General features: G+C 42.3%; 2 pseudogenes; one reads left to right on the plus strand and one right to left on the minus strand.

Annotated features, from left to right (window-relative positions):
• Positions 1-926: 926 nt before the first annotated feature.
• LOC114708589 lies at positions 927-1,997 on the plus strand (annotated as a pseudogene).
• Positions 1,998-7,473: 5,476 nt separating this feature from the next.
• On the minus strand, positions 7,474-8,289 carry LOC114708588 (annotated as a pseudogene).
• Between the last annotated feature and the right edge of the window lie 1,597 nt (positions 8,290-9,886).

Consider the following 9,886-nt stretch of genomic DNA (forward strand, 5'->3'; position numbering starts at 1 on the left):
CTTCAAAATTTGGCTATAAGGATATGTTGCTTTGGAAAAGAGGCTCTGCTTTTGTTTCTACAGAAAGCCAGAGGCTATGGATTTGTTCCAGATTAAGATACATCAGGTTTGACCAACCAAGACCACCTGAAAGGTCTCCGATGACACCATGGCCCAGATGATCCAACATCCAGAATCGTTTCAAGGCAACTGGCTCAGACGATACGGTCTCAAGGACTACTCCATGATCCTAAAATTTTCTTTGTGTCCCCATAAGATACAGCGCCCCCCTCCAGCAGGAAGTAGTAAGAGAAGCTACGCCCAAATTCCCAAATATACCAAGCTGACTTTGGAGATGTGTAAAAGTTAAAACCTTCCTTTTAAAAAAAAGAAAGGGGAAGTGCTGTGGGACAGTCTGTATGTCAAATTGCTCTGATTGGTCCATAAATAAAACACTGGTTGGCAAGTGGCCAGGCAGGAAGTAGGTGGGACAAGGAGAGAGGAGAATTCTGGGAAGTGGAAGGCTGACACAGAGAGTCACTGCAGCAGCCGCCATGACCAGCAGCATGTGAAGACGCCGGTAAGCCACCAGCCACGTGGCAGGGTATAGATGTATGGAAATGATTAATTTAAGCTATAAGAACAGTTAGCAAGAAGCCTGCCACGGCCATACAGTTTGTATGCAATATAAGTCTCTGTGTTTACTTGGTTGGGTCTGAGCGGCTGAGGGACTGGAGGGTGACAGAGATTTGTCCTGACTGTGGGTAAAGCAGAAAAACTCTAGCTACAGTGGCCAGCTGGGACAGTAGCACAAGGACCTATATGATGGAAGAAGAACACTGATTCCTACAGATGGTTCTCTAACCTCTAAATGTGTGTCATGGCAAGTGTGTGCCCCACCCCAATAAATCATGACTATGTGAAGGAAGAGGGAGGTTTTCCTGAAGATGAGGTGACTGAGTTGGGGGAGAAAAACAACAAGTTTAGTGAAGGAGTTGAATGCTGTTGCCAAGGTTCCTGACAACTATGTAAAGATGTCAGCCAGTTGGGTGACAGTTTCTCTAATAGCATTTACCACTGTGGCTTTATTAACAATAATGGAATTCTCAGTGTATCAAAGTACAAATATGAAATAGACAAGGACTTTTCTAGCAAATTGAGAATCAACATAGCTATGTCTGTTACCATGAAGTGCCAGTATGTTGGAGCAGATGTACTGGATTTAGCAGAGAAAATGGTTGCATCCACAGATGGTCTAGTTTACGGATCAGTAGTATTTGACCTTTCGTCACAGCAGAGAGCATGTTACAGCTGACTCAGAGTAGGCTGCAGAAGAGCATTCATTTCAATATGTGATATTCAAAAGTGCTTTTAAGGCACATCAACAGCACTCCCACCAAGGGAAGATGATTCATCGCTCTCTCCAGATGCATGCAGAATCCATGGTCATCTGTATACCAATAACGCAGCAGGGAATTTTCACATAACTGTGAGCAAGGCAATCCCACTTCCTCTAGGACATGCACATTGGGCAGCACTTGTCAACCATGATTCTTACAGTATTTCTCAGAGAATAGATCATTTTTCTTTTGGGGAGCTTGTTCCAGGAATTATTAAACCTTTGGACGAATCTGAAAAAAAAAAAAATGGCTATAGGTGACAACCAGATGTTGAAATGTTTCATTGCAGCTGTGCCAAGAAAACCTACAAACATACAAGATTTCAGCAGACATCCATCAGTTCTCTGCGACAGAAAGGGAGCAAGCATGCTCCAGGTAACCATGGAGTCTCTGGAACATACATTAAATGCTATCTCAGTTCTCTCAGCTAACAGCTCTTTGCCAGGCTTTGCAGATTCTTTTCAACAATAGGCATGTTACATGGAACTGGAAAATTATAATAAAAATAATTTGTTGTCATTTCAGACTTGGATCCTTCAAGCTCATCTATTCTGTGCTGTTTGTTGATGACCACACAGACAACCACTTATCTTTTTAGAAAATAATAGTACCTCCTGAGTGGAGAAAAAAAACCTTTGCCTGAAACATAATACCTTCTAAATAATAAAATGTTGAACAATATATTCAAAAAAATATGACAACCTGAAAATAAGCTTATTTTTAAAAGAAAGAAAAAAGGAAAAAAAACAACAGACTGAAGTCCTGTCTATGTTGTGTCTGTTATACAAGTCCTAGGAGAAATTATGCTGCTAATGGTGAGTCAGCCCGGGAAAGCGACTGGTGAACACTCACGGCAAATGGAAAGCAGAGCCTGGAGGCAGAAGTGAAGCCATATTTAAAGAAGGGGGTGTTGATGAATGCAAATGTATGCATATTTTTGTTTTTAGAAAATGATGTCAGAATAAAATGTGTAAAACATTTAAAAAAAATCACAATGAGAGTTGGGCAGTAGTGGCACACGCCTTTAATCCCAGCACTTGGGAGGCAGAGACAAGCAGATCTCTGTGAGTTCGAGGCCAGCCTGGGCTACAGAGTGAGTTCCAGGAAAGGCACAAAGCTACACAGAGAAACCCTGTCTCGGAAAAAAAAATCACAATAACTACATGGGTTGTACTGAAGAATAACAAGACCTGGTATATTGATCCTTGAGACCTTATAAAAACATTTTCTGTTGACTCAGTAATCAATAGGTAACTTCTGTATGTTAGGTGCTATTAATGAATGCATGGGCTTTCAGGAAGTGAAGCAGGGAAAGACATCCCAAACAGAAATAATTGTGTGTAAATAATAGAAATTACACAGACAATGTTTAGGGAGCCAGTTTCAGGGACTGCCATAGAAGATGCATGTGACAGATAGGTTTAAAAATACAGCAATTTGTGTTGGGGATTTAGCTCAGTGGTAGAGCGCTTGCCTAGCAAGTGCAAGGCCCTGGGTTTGGTCCTCAGCTCTGGAAAAAAAATACAGCAATTTGGTACCATTTCAAAATAATCGTGCGCCTTTCTGAGAAGCCAGATTCACAAAAACAAAGAAAAGGTCTCACTTGAAGGTCTCTTATTAATCTGCTACAGCCTACTAAGAAGTCTACATACACTCAAGATGGTTTGCCTCTCTGATCAACAAATGATAAACATATAGCCAGTTGACTTTACAGAAGATACAGCTAAATATTGAGACACATTTGTCCTACCTTAAAATAAAACTCTCTTCAATAACCTGAGTAAATCCTCCAGAAGAGAACAATTATCCTTCAAAAAATTTATGTGCTTCCCCTAAATAAGCACACACAAATATGGCCAATATCCACAGCTTAAAAGTTCAGCTGCAAATAGAAACCCAGCTTGCAGGGCTGGAGAGATGACTCAGCAGTTAAGAAGACTGGCTTCTCTGGACCCAGGGTCTATTCCCAGCAACCACATGGTGGTTCACAACCATCTCTAGAAGGATCTGATGCCCTTTTCTGGCTTAAAGGTGTACATGCAGATAGAGCACTTATACATAAAATAAATAAATAAATAAATATTTTTAAAAAAGAAAGAAACCCAGCTTGCTCCTTTCAAAAACATGCACATGGGCTGGTGACATGATTTAGGCAGTAAACGTGACTGTTACCAAGCCTGATTGATCCCCAGAACCCATATGGTAGGAGACAACTGATTGATTGATGACTGATTGTTTGATTAAGTGCAATTAAAAATTAAAACATGTATACTTGCTAGTCAATACAGCTTCTCTCTGGAAGAAAAGAGGTAAGTTATGAGCATAATTTAATTTCTACTAAGTCTGCTACACTCAGTCCACTTATACAGAGAACACTACGTGATCGGTATGTCAAGGAGGCTTTTTCTGGTCATCAAAAGCGCTCTCAGTTCCCATTACAGAACAAGTAGGAAAGTGTAAAGGTGACACAGTAATACAGCACTTCTCAACTTCATGTGTAAGTGTTTCTTTTTGGTTTTTTGAGACAAGGTTTCTCTGTGTAACTCTGGCTATCCTGGAACTTGCTCTGTAGACCATGCAGGCTCTGAACTCAGAAGTTCCCCCTGCCTCTGCCTCAGGAACAATGGGATTAAGGCATGCGCCACCACACTGAGCTGTTACCTGTTTTCTTGAAGACTGCCTTTGTGATTACAATTAGATGGAATCTCGATGTAATTTTAATTTGCATTTCCTGAATGTCTAGTGTGTTAGTTACTTTTCTTGTTGTCGGGACAAAATAGCTGAAAAAAACAATTTAAGGAAGGAAGGATTTATTCTGGCCCACAAATTGAAGATGTAGATTGAGGAAGGCATGACAGCAGGAGTGTGAGGCAGCTAGTCACACTGAATCCCCAGTCAGGAAGGAGAGACATGCTCGTGCTCATGCAACCAGGACCCCAGTCCACAGAATGACGCCTCCCAGAGGTTACAGTGGATCTATCCCTCTCAATTAGCCTAATCTAGATAATCCTTCACAGACATGCTCAGGGGCTTGTTTTCATGGTCATTTTAGACCCTGCCAAATTGATGATCAATCTTAACCATCACAGCTAGTGAGGTTGAACGCTTTTTTTTTTCATGTTTACTGACCATTTGTATTTCATCCTTTGAGAACTATCGATTTACTTCATTGATTGAGTTGTTTGATTTATGTAGGTTTTTTTCCCCATTCTTTATGTATTCCAGATACTAAGCCTCTGTCAGACGTACAGCTGGCAAAGAAATTCTCCCATATTTCAGGTTGCCTTTCACTCAGTTGTTTCCTTTGCAGCATGAAACTTCCTTAATTTCATGAGTCCTATTTGTCAATTGTTAGGCTCATTACCTGAGCAAGCAGAGTCCTATTCTGAAAATCCTTGCTTGTGCTTATATCTTGAAGTATTTTCCCTACTTTTTCTCGAGAGAGTTTTAGAGCTTAAAGTATTATATTATTGACTCTCATCCGCTTGGAGTGTTGGTTTTTGTATAGGCTAAGAGATAGGGATGTAGTTTCATTCTTCTTTATATGGATATCCAAATCTCCCAGCATCATTTGATGGAGAAACCGACCTTTCTCCAATGCATTTTTCTTCACATCTTTATAATCAGTTGGCTCTGTTTGGATGGGTTTATATCATGGTCCTCCATTTGATTCCATATACCTACATGTCTCTTTTTGTGCCATTAGCATGCCACTTTGTTCCCATAGTCGTATAGTACAACTTGAAGTCAGTTTGGGTGATATCTACAGCGTTGTTCTTTATATTCAAATTGCTTTGACTCTCCAGACTCTTTTGTGCTTCCATCACTATCCACCCATTCCTTTGAGACAGCCTCTCAAATTGAGCTTGCAGCTAGGCTGGTGACCAGCAAACCCCAGTGATCCTCCTGTCTCTGTCCCTAACAATGCTAAGGCTATGGACACATGCACAGCCATGCCTGGGTTATTTTTTAAAGTATATGTTCTGAGGATTCAAGCTTAGGTCCTTTTCTCATTTATCAAGTGCTCCTACTCACTGAACCCTTTGTTTATAAGATTTTTTTTTTCGAGACAGGGTTTCTCTGTGTAGCTTTGGAGCCTGTCCTGGAACTCGCTTTGTAGACCAGGCTGGTCTTGAACTCAAAGAGATCTGCCTGGCTCTGCCTCCCGAGTGCTGGGATTAAAAGTATGCGCCACTACCACCTGGCTGAAATAGACAAGTTTTTTTTGTTAAAATATAAAGTGCTCTATCTGCAGGTATGCCTGCATGTCAGAAGAGGGCATCAGATCCCATTATAGATGGTTGAGAGCTGCTATGTTGTTGCTGGGAATTACTAAGATATTTTTAAGACAACTGCAAATGGGGTTGTTTTCTTGATTTAATTCCCAACATGTTTGTTATTCGTATATCTAGTGATTTTTGTGTGCTAATTTTGTATCCTGCCACTATGGTGAAAGTATTTGTCAGATCTAAGAGTTTTCCGATATAATCTACTATGTATAGAATCATATCATTGCACATAAGGATACTTTGACTTCTTCCTTTGCTGACTGTATCTCTCTTATTTCCTTAAGACTTCAGATAAGACATATTCAAGATATATATTGAAGAAAGTGGACACACCACCTTATTCCTGACTTTAATGAAAATACTTTTTCTCCATCAGTATAATGTTGATGATAGGTTTGCTGGTATAGCCTTTATTATGCTGAGATAGGTTTCTTCTATTCCTAGTTTCCTCGGGGCTTTTATCATGAAGGGATATTGGATTTTGTCAAAAGACTTTTCTGCATCAATTGAGATGATCATGTGATTTCTGTCCTTGATTAAAAATTGGGGACTGACAATCTAGCTCAGTAGTAGAGTATATGCATATTGTATTATGTGCAAGGTCCTGGATTTAATCTCTAGTATAGTAAGACAAACTACTAAATATAAATCAGGAGTTGTGGCTGTAGCTCGGCTGGTCGTGCGTTTGCTTAACATTCATGAAGCCCATGGGTTCAATCCCCAGCGCCACACAAAATTAGGCATTGTGATATCGGCATTTTGGAGGTAGTGACAGGAGGATCAAATATTCAAGGTCATCTTCAACTCCATAGTGAATTCAAGGTCAGCTTTGGCTATGTAGATATTTTGAATGAGAATATCCCCTATAGTCTAGAGCACTTAAATACTCTTTTTATGAAGCTACTATTACACTGACTCCAAAACCAGATAAAAACATCACCAAAAGAAAAAAAGGAAAGTTGGTGATGGCTAACCAGTCTCCCTGATGAACACAGATGCAAAATGCAAACTGAATTCAATAACATCACATCAAAAAGGCCGTCTATTGCAACCAAGCTGGATTCATTACAGAGATGGTTCAATATATTTTAGTAAAATCAATAAATGTTATCCAGCACATAGGCTAAAGGACAGAAAACATGTGATCATCTAAGTAGATGCAGAAAAGGCATTTGACAAAATTCAACATCTATAATAAAAAATATTTATGTGAGACACAATTTATTTACAAAACAAGGTAAAATTCAGCATGAAATATGCCATGTTTTATTGATGCTCATGGGAGACCTGCCCTTTCTTAAACAGAAACAGAAGAGGAATGGATGGGGGGCGCAAGAACAGAGGGATTGTGCAGCTAGCAGGAATGGAGAACCCATCAAAAAATCTCTCCAGGATGCCAACTGTAAAATAGATTAGACACAAGCAAGCAAGGGTTAACTGCCTTGAGGACAGTTGTGCAGGCATGTCACCTTCCTGTGGAGTAGCAAATAGGCACAAAATAGCCCACTAGGGTCTGCTTACCTCTCATCTACCAAGGGTCCTTAGACTGAGGTCTTTCTACTAACTCTCGTTCCTCCAGCCAAGCAAAGTGGAGCTTACGAAACCCACTGGGACATGATGACAGATACCATCCCTGGGAGTGTGGGACTCTGAGCAGGAATTCAGCCTCTGAGAGTAGCTTACAGGAGGTGGCTCCAGTCTGGGACAAGGAATAAGGTCTGTAGATCCCTGGGCTCTCTTGCAGACACAGGGAGGCACTGCTTGCAACAGCCTAAAGCCAGGCTCACACAACCTACAGCTCCCCCCTACAGGCGTCTGAGTTCCTCCAGCTCCTGCTTCTGGTGGTCCGTCTTGTGGCCACCAAGGATCGGCAGAAATGTAGGGCAAAGGCCGTAAACACAAGTCCCACAGGTACCATGATTGCCGTGGAGATCACAGATGCCTGCCAACCTGGCTCCTGAGCACCACCACACACTTGCTGGGGTGGGCAGGCTTTGGAAGGCTGCTGTGATATCGAGGATGGTGTGAGGCTGGAAGCTAACCTAAGGGAGGTGGTCAGAGTTGGCACCTGGGACATAGGTACCACAGGAGCTGGTTTGTCCGTGGGTGCCCCAATGGGCACAAACTTGACCCAGCCCACCAGAACAACTCTGGCAAGGAAGAGAAAGGTGCCCAGGGCAGTGGAGAAGACCCAGGCCAGCTCCACGTAGCGATGGAGTCTTTGGTGTGATGACTAGTGGACAGAGTTGAGATTGTGGATGTTGCTCATGGCTTCGATGTGGGGCAGCAGACATGTGGAGACCATGAGTGCCAAGAGATGCACAGCCACTGAAGGCCACCAGCAGGTGGGTATTCATGATCACTCTCCAGCTGCACCTCCACCGTGGCCACCGTGGCAGAGTCCGGCAGCAGAGCAGATGTGCGACTGGAGGCTTTGAGCTTTGCCTGGCTGAGGTAGAGGCTGTGCCAGCTGAGCGCCCGCAGAGAGTGCTGACTAGCCCCCCCATACGGTCCAGCTAGCCCCAGTGCACAAACTCCCAGTACATGGCCCAGCCTGCAGGGCTGTCCACCTCCGAGTTCAACAGGACCTGTTCGCCCGTGTCCCCCTCGCTGCCCTTCATCCTGAGAGTGGCTCCACAACCAGCGCTGACGGCCAGGCCACAGAAGAGCCAAGGCACCTTGGGGCCCCCAAGAAGGGCAGGCCCAAGCGTGGGTGAGACTCCATCCTCTGTGGCACAACAGCCCCAGCAAAAAGTATTTTAATTATATAAAAAATACTGCAGAAAAAACCCGTGGGGACACTAGGAATGGAGGGAGCATACCTCAATATCATAAAAGCTGTATACAAGCCAATCGCCATCATGCATTCCCACTAAGATTAAGAACAAGACAAGAGTGGCCACTCTCACAATTCCTACTCAATATAGTGCTTAAAGTCAGCTAGAGCGATAAGGCTAGTGGAGCAAATATAAGGGATACAAGTAGAAGACATCCCACATGATTCTTTACATACAAGACTCAAAAAACCTCTCAGTGCTGCTTAAACACTCTCAGTAAAGTGGTAGACTATCAAATCAATGCACACAAATAGCCTTTCTATATAGCAATGACAAACAACCAAATAGAAACCAGGGCAACAGTCCCACTCACAATTCCCAGTCAAAAAGTAAAATACTTAGGAATAAACCTAACCAATGAAGAGAAAGCCCTCTGCAATGAAAACTTGAAGACACTGAAAAAAGAGCTTGAGGAAGACACCAGAAGATGGAAAGACCTTCCATGCTTATAGATTAAAACAATTAATCTTGTGACAATGGTCAGCCTATGAAAAGCAAACTACAGATTCAGTGCAACCCCAGTTAAAATTGCAGGCCCATTCTTTGCATAGAAAAACCAACCTTAAAATGTATATGGCAGCGGAAAAAAAAAAAAAGCTAACCAGAGCAATCTTTCAAAAGAACACAACAGTTGTTTTTATTTTTATTTTTAATTTTTCTTTACTCTTGAGAGTAATTTATGCATTATACAATGTAATATGATCATATCTACCGCCATTTCCCTTTCCAATTCTCCCAAAATTCTCTCTCTTCAACGTGTCTTCTTTTTTTTGAAGATAAGGTTTCTCAGGTTGGGGATTTAGCTCAGTGGTAGAGCACTTGCCTAGCAAGTGCAAGGCCATGGGTTCGGTCCTCAGCTCCGGAGGGGGGAAAAAAGATAAGATTTCTCTGTGTAGACCCAGCTGTCCTGGAACTCACTCTGTAGATCAGGCTGACCTAGAACTCAGAGATCTCCCTGGCTCTGCCTCCCAAGTGCTGGGATTAAAGGAGTGCACCGCCATTGTCCAGCTCAGCATGTCTTTTTAAAAAAGTAACTTCATGTCTTTTTTTATAACCCACTAGGTCCAGTTGGTCCTGACCACAAGTATATGGATATGGGGCCATCCATGGGAATTGTACCATTGGTCAAATCCTCAAAAAAGAGTGATTCTCCCTACACCAGCGATTATCAACTATCAATAGTTCCTCAATAAGGGATGGAGTCTAGAAATCATCCACCCCATCTGTGCTAGAATTTTAAGTGGCTTGATCTTGTGCAAGTCATTGTGCTGGTAACTCCAGCTGCTGTGAGTTCATGCGTGCCATGGCTACATTATGTCTAAAAAATGGCATTTCACAGCACTCCTCCCCAGTCTCTGTCTCTTGCATTCTGCTTCCTCTT

The sequence above is a fragment of the Peromyscus leucopus genome, chromosome X (genome assembly GCF_004664715.2).
Source record: "Peromyscus leucopus breed LL Stock chromosome X, UCI_PerLeu_2.1, whole genome shotgun sequence".
Classification (NCBI taxonomy): domain Eukaryota; kingdom Metazoa; phylum Chordata; class Mammalia; order Rodentia; family Cricetidae; genus Peromyscus; species Peromyscus leucopus.